Genomic DNA, 7,082 nt, shown 5'->3' with positions numbered 1-7,082 from the left:
GAGCATCACTGAAGTTTTGAGAGAGCTAAAGGGAAAAGGGACAATGCAAGCCTGGGGGAAAAGACTTTAAGAACAATTAAGCTAAAGGTAAGCAAAGAGCAAACATGGGACAGTGGGTGCCTAAGGAAAGAGGTTTTAAGCAAGGTTTTAAAGAAGGCTTTAGAAGCAAGGTTTTAAAGAACTGCAAGGAGTAAGGCCTTAAAGAATCAAGATAGAGAAAAGAAACAATGAGGGTTGTGCATCTCCACTGAAGCACTCAACACACCTGACCCCACTGTCTGTCTATCCTGTGTCTTTTCTCCAGTCGCCCCCAGTTCAGCCCAGTTAAGTCCAGTAATAACCAAGGAGTGAGAGAGAAAACCTCGCTCCAGTAAGGGAGGGATCATGCAAAACAGTGCCCCCTTCAGACTGCCATGTTCTCTGTAGAGAAACCAATGGTTTATTGTACTGAGGATGGCTTAAAGGGCATTGGGGAAGGAGCTTGGATATAAACACAAGTTCTCTGCTTCTTGGATGCCACAAGGTGAGAAGTCTGTTTCAACACACACTCCTTGCCATAATGTTCTTCCTTACCACAGGCCAGAAATCTATAGGCCCCGCTGACTATGGACTTAAACCTCTGTAATAGTGACCCCAAATCATCTTCTGTCCTTGTAAGTTGATGATCTTGGGTATATTGTCACAGTATTGGACAGCTAATTGTCACAGAACATTGTCACAGGAAGATGGGTTGTCGGTATAACTGTACCTGATAATATGGTTCAGAACCTGTGGAATTGATTAGGCAATGAGTTAGGAAATGTTTAGAGATGTAGGCTAGAGAAGCCCTAGAACAGTATAAATGGACCTTAATGGACATTTCTGGTGAGGACTCAGAGGTCAGATTTTTGATAGGAAATAGGCATACAGCTCTGCCAGAAGGTTCATATGGGAAACAGGACACTTTTGGCAACCAATCTAGAGGCATGTGAATGACAATCTGGCAAAGATCTTGTGTACGTCTTGTCTGTTCCCTGATATTTGTGAGAGACTGAGTGCAGGAAGTGGACTAGTTCATCTGATAGAGGTCAAGTGAAGGCAGCACAGCACTCAGGGTATGGCATAGATATGATGACTGCTCTTAACTACACATCCATGACTGGGAACAAAAACCAGGGCAAAAGTTTTGAAAACTTGCCTTTTGTTCATGAAAGAAGCATGTGTAAAGTTGCAGTCAAGGAGTACTTGCTACAGAAATTAGTCTTTTTAAGAGTAAGTGAATTTCTTTGCAGCAGGACTTTGGAAATGTGCCTTGAGGACATCACAAGAATCAGCACAACTCCACACAGCACAGCTTAGGGTTTGAAAGTGAAACTCTTTTCAGAGACTTTTTTTTGGGAGTGTGATACTGGAATTTGAACTCAGGGATTTCTGGCTTTACTGCTGGAGCCACAACTCGAGCCCATTCTCTTCTGGTCCATTTGGAAGTGGGTGTCTTAAGAACTATTTAGCCTAAATGGCCTTGAACCATGATCATCCTGATCTTAACTTCTCAAGTAGCTAGGATTATAGTCACCTGGCTCTTTCAGAACCTTTTCAGTGAGAAGAGTCCTGAGGTTCTCTGCTCTCACTGGCCACCTAGGGAATTATCTCCCTGAAATTCATTTCTCCATGGTCAGCCATCTAGGCATTCAGAGGCTGCTGAAGCTAAGGCTTATGTGGGCTCAGGCTGTACAGTACAAATAGGTGGCTGACTTTTGCATCCTCCACAGGATGCTAGTTTCTAGGTCTGCAGAATGCAAGAATATGGCATCATAGAGGCTTCAATGAAATTCCAAAGGAAAGCCTGGGGGTTCAAGCAGTACACAGCAGGGCTGGAGTCTCTGCAAGCAGCTATTAAGAGGTCAATGTGTGAAGCTGTGGGAATGAACCAAGCTGCCATGGAGACTCTGGGATGTCAGTTGCCAGGAAGGTAGATGATATTTAGAAAGAAGGCCACAGGCAGTGAGCATAGCCAGCCCAAGGGCATCCATGTTGGTTGCACCTGTCAAGGTCATAGGCACAGGACTGCCTGACTGAGTTATTTGCAGCTCAGAGCACAGTACCAGGTGTCCCTGATGCTGGACCTGATCCTATGGGGTTTATTGCTGGCCATGCTTGCTTTTGGTCTTGATTTGGTCTGACTTCTTCCTACTTTTTGCTGTTTCTCCCATTTGGAATGCAAAGGTATACCCTTGAACAACTATACCTTGAAATAGGTAATTTTCCTTTGATTTTCTGGGGTTACACAGCTGAGAGTTTGCCTCGGGTCTCAGAGGAATCTCTGGACTTTTGAGCAACTCTGGAACTCTTAAGACTATGGGAACTCTTTTAGATGGACTGAATGCATTTTCCATTGTGAGATGGACCTGACCCTTTGGGGCCAGGTTTCAGTGTTATGGTATGGATGGTAAGTGCCCCCAAACATTCATGTGTTGAAGAGTCTTACCTGTTCAGATGCACTTTTAATCATTAGCTGCTGTTGGGGTGACCTAGATATGTCTCTGAAGTGACTTTTACTTTAGGCTTTTGGATACTTCCCATTCCTGCATCACTCCCACTGCTATAATGGGCATACACAAGGAGAGTACATGACAGTGGAAGACCTATGATTCTCATTCAGGAAAATCAATTGTTTATAAAACTCATGCAAAACAGAAATTTATAAGCAGAGAGCAAATGCATGAAGGGAAAGAGTGTCTGATCTTTTTTCCCTCGGGTGGAGGCTTAGGCTTCTCATCTCCAGGGAGCCTGGCACTGATGTCCTCTTGTCCACGTGCATTTGTGCCTCTCCCCCATGATCAGGACTGAGTCCTCTGGGTTGGGTGTTCACAGCAGCATCAATTTTCTGCTTAACTCCCTCCTGTAGGTGTTTCTATCACACTTTGCCCATCCCACACATCATGACATCAGGATGCATGTAGTCCTGGGTCCTCTTTCTCTTTAACATGCAGGGAGACATGTGACTTTGAACCACACCAGACAAGTTTCATGGTCACACTGTTCTGTGATGCCTCTTGTCTGATCCTTTGAACCACAACTCCTTCCCTAACTCCCTGCCTCTCCCACCCTCATGAGGTCTCTGCAACCATTGCTCTACCTATTTCTACTTCAATTTTTTAACGTTTACTTAAGTTATTTTATTTTTAAATATCTAAAAGTTAAGGTGCTCCTGGCATAACTAAAAATGAAATGATTCTAACTGTATTAAAACATATGCTTGGTACTCTATTTGTACCCATGTCCTGAAATCTTGAAGGCTAATCCATACTGACATGTTTTAGAACATCCAAGAAAAGAAATAACTACTTTTAATCCCAGCCTATTAAATAACCTGAAGATTTCAGTAAGGAATAACAGTACATACTATAGGCACTGACAAAACTTTGAAAGTTCTTTCTATAAGATATAAAATACTCAGCATCAAATTCTGAACTTGAGAGATCAGTGTTAATATTGGATATTTTCTATTTCATATTTGTGTACAATGTTCAAAATACAAGTATGACTTAATATTTGTCAACATGATTTTACAAAATAAATCCTAACCTAATAAGCTTTGATCATATGTTCTCATCATTTGTTTTCATATCACTGTAAGATACTCCTTGTTGTATATTAAAAATTCCCTTTAAACTGAACATCCCCAACCCAGGATACCATCAAGCATGACCATGAAAATTCTTTGTCTCTACCACTTGTCTTCAGGCTACTTCTATTTTTTTTTTCACTTTTATGGCAGACATTAATTTTACAAGGGGAATTCAATGTGACAATTCTGGATAGCCTTATGTGGAACATTGGTAGATTGCCCCCACCATCTCTCCCTTTTTTTCTTCCCCCCCAACTTAAAACAATTACAACAGGTATCATTGTTGTGTTTCATAGATGTACACAAAGCACATTAACCTTAGTCATGCTTGTCCCTTCCACAACTATCCCCCGTCACCAGGTTCTATTTTACAATACTGTCCTTCATCTTTAATTCTAAAGTCTAGTGTTCAAAGGTGTGAAAGTGCTGTACTTTGGTCATTTCCACCCCTTCTATTACTCTCCTTTACCTCTTCTCCTATCTCTAGCACTCAATAGCTTTCAGTGTATATCGTTATGTCCTCTACCTGCACAGATGTAATGTATTTTGATTATCATTCTCTCTCTCTTTCCCTCCTCTACAAGTCCCATACAGTAGTTCCATTAGTATAAACAGGATAGATATATAAATGCATGTTGTTCATGTTTGCTTTTGTGTAAACATTTATCTTTTGGATCTATCTTCCACAGATGATGTTCCCCAGTTCCATCCACTTACTTGCAAATGATAAGATTTCATTCTTCTTCATGGCTGAGTAAAATTCCATTGTGTATAAATACCACATTTACTAAATCCATTCGTCAGTAGTGGGGCATCTTGGCTGTTTCCATAACTTGGCTATTGTGAATAGCACTACAATAAACATGGGTGTGCAGGTGCCTCTGGAGTAACCTGAGTTGAGGAAGTCCTTGCCTATACCTATTGCTTCCAGAGTATTCCCTGTTCTCCATCATATGTCTATGGCACCTTTTTCAAAAATAAGGTGGGCATAGCTGTGTGGATTCATATCCAGGTACTCTATTCTGTTCCACTGGTCTTCAAATCTGTTTTTGTGCCAGTACCATGCTGTTTTTATTGCTATTGCTTTGTAATATAGTTCAAAGTTGGGTATTGACACCTCCAGCATTGCTCTTTTTTCTGAGTATTGCCTTAACTATTTGTGGTCTCTTCTGTTTCCAAATGAGCTTTAAGGTAGATTTTTTCAATCTGTGTGTGAAATCACTGGGATTTTGATGGGAATTGCATTAAACATGTAGATTGCTTTGGGTAGTATAGCCATTTTTACTAGGTTGATTCTACCAGTCCATGAGCACTGGAGATCTTTCCACCTTCTGTAGTCTTCCTCAATCTCTTTCTTCAGGGGTTTGTAGTTCTCCTTGCCCAGGCTATTCTTGAAATGTGATCCTCCAGGTCTCTACCTCTTGAGTATCTGAGATTATGGGCTTGACCCATTGATTCCAGCTAAGAGGGTCCCTGTAATACAGAATCACCCTTAGGGTTGGTGCTGTGGCTGAAGTGGCCAAGCACATACCTAGCAAGCACAGACCCTGAGTTCAAATCCCAGTACTGCTAAAAAATGAAAACCACCCACTCGATCAAAGACATACACACACAAAACAATAAAAATAAACCCCCCAGAGTCACTCCATGGCCCAGCCTCTGAGCACTAATGATATTGTGATGGCTTCACTGGATCAAGATGGACAGACCATCTCTGCATTATTACGATGACCAGGCCCCTCTTCTGCCTGGTGGCCCAAGAGTGGCAGGCCTGAGGTGCATACATTTGTGCCCTTACCCTACCATCATAGCAGCCATTGGGAAGGTCATATTCCCACAGCCATGATGGTGACACTGAGGAATAAGACTCTCCTATTCACCCTCTAAAACCACTGGTGAGAGGAGTGAGAGAGAGAAGAGGAGAGTAGTGGGGAGGGGAGACATAGCCAGAATGCTAAGGGCATTCCTAATTGGCCCACGGCCATGTGGTGTGGAAGAATCCAAGCAAAATTCATGTGTGTAAATGGGGTTTATTAAAAGCCAGGGAAAGGGAAGTACAAAGGGAACATGGTGGGGTGCAGTTGGAGTCTGTCTGCAGAAAGAGTGTGTTTCTGCTCTTCAGGAGCTTTTTTATGGGAAGAGGAGAGCAAGGAGATTCCCCGGCAATAATCAATAAATGGGGATGGGCATGGGCAGTTCCCAGCCAGGTGAGGGTGGTTCCTGAGCCAAAGCATGGTTAATATAAGATGTAATATTTTTATGAGTCCTTAGTTTAGCCTGCCTCAGAAGTATTATGTATTCATGTATGAAAATGGATCAATGAGACCTATTGAAAGTGTTCTAAGAATGGGGGTATGGAGGGTAAAGGAGTATGATGGAGGTGATGAATCTAATATTAAATTTGTAAATGTCATGATGATCCCTGGTACAACTATAATATGCTAACACATCATAAAAGAAAAAAGAAAAAGAAATTAAATAAAATTTTAAATGTAGCTCCACAGTGAGATTAGTCTTAGTTCAAGCATTTGATAACCACTATGGCTAGCAGCTCCATTGCTGGCAGCACTGGTACAAAACATGTCCATCATTGCAGAAAGGGATACTGAGAGTAAAAATTGTGACTTAATCATTTGACAAAAATCCTACCTTGTTTTGCATGAACAGGGCAATGCATCACCAATCCTGAACTGATCTTCAAGGTGGAGCAAGGACCAGAGCTGTCGATGGCTGTGTTGTGCTGGCTTCACCAGGTTAACTTCCAGATTGCAGACCTGAGGACAGTGGGCTTGCACACATCAAGACTGTGCATTACACTGTATAAGAAGGGCTCTCCCACATATATTGTTACCTTTATCCCAAATCTAAATTCTATTCTTCTTAGATATTTTCTTTGCTGTTTACATTTTCAGTGTTCTCAGTTGCCTCACCCTCCATCCTCATGGATTTTTAAAATTAATTTACTTTTAATTAATTAATTAGTTTTTTATGGGACTCGGGTTTGACATCAGAGCTTTGAGATTCCAAAGTAGGCAGGCATTTGCATAGCAGCTGCTCTACCACTTGAGCCACACCTCCATTCCATTTGGTTGTGGATATTTTGGAGGTGGGGTCCTATGAACTATTTGCATGGGGATGATTTCCAACCAATATCTTCCTGATTTCACCCTCTCTCTTAGCTAGAATTACAGGTGTTTTCCTCTGGCACCTGGTTTATAAATATTTTTGAGACAGACTCCTGATATGTACCCTGACTGGCCTTGTAGTCACAGTCTTCCTGCTTCTGCCTCCTTAGTGATGGTGACTTCCACCATGCCTGGCTTCTCATGGACTTGTATTGTCTAACATTTATTCATAAATTATTTATGCTTCAGCACGTCCTACTGGAGCTGATTTTGAAGCACTGGCAATTTTATAGTTATATTGATGACAAAAAGTATCAAAATAATGTCTCTTTCATACAATTTACAGT

This window comes from Castor canadensis, chromosome 2, assembly GCF_047511655.1.
Source record: "Castor canadensis chromosome 2, mCasCan1.hap1v2, whole genome shotgun sequence".
Classification (NCBI taxonomy): Eukaryota; Metazoa; Chordata; class Mammalia; order Rodentia; family Castoridae; genus Castor; species Castor canadensis.
Note: the sequence above shows the minus strand (reverse complement) of the source record.